We start from the raw sequence: 613 nt of genomic DNA on the forward strand, positions 1-613 counted from the left end.
ATGATATATTTTTTTGTAACTAAAATCAATTCCATGTATATTATATTATTCCGGGAAGCTGAGAATGTTTCTGAGCGATCTATGGTCTGCTGGGGTAGTAATATAATGTAACGCGTATAAAGTTTGCTGTTGAGCAGGGGTTTGCTCTATACAGATGTTATTTATTATTTAATTTGGTTGTTATCATTACATGTATTATGTACACGTAGGCCAATTGTGAATACTCACATCGTGCATGAAGTATCTCTCGAGCTCAGCGGTGAAGTCGGAGCATTTGCAGAACTTGAGGAACTCCATGGTGACCATGTACATGTATTTGTGCTTCATCTCCATGATCTGAACGTCAAGAAAAGATTCTGATTTAATTTTACTAAGTGTTTTACGGCACTTGCAACACAATAAGGTCATATAAGTGTCGAAGATTAGAGGTGTTACAAGAGAGTAACAAACATGAAAAAGGAGGAGGGGAGATAAAGATGATAGATGTTTGATAGGAAAGAAGAAGCAAACCACACCAGAGCACCAGCCAACCACCCACATAATTTATAACATACATTATATTAAAAGTATTAGTATTACTAAATGTTATAATATACACACACACAGAGACTGA

The sequence above is a fragment of the Aplysia californica genome, unplaced genomic scaffold (genome assembly GCF_000002075.1).
Source record: "Aplysia californica isolate F4 #8 unplaced genomic scaffold, AplCal3.0 scaffold00962, whole genome shotgun sequence".
Classification (NCBI taxonomy): domain Eukaryota; kingdom Metazoa; phylum Mollusca; class Gastropoda; order Aplysiida; family Aplysiidae; genus Aplysia; species Aplysia californica.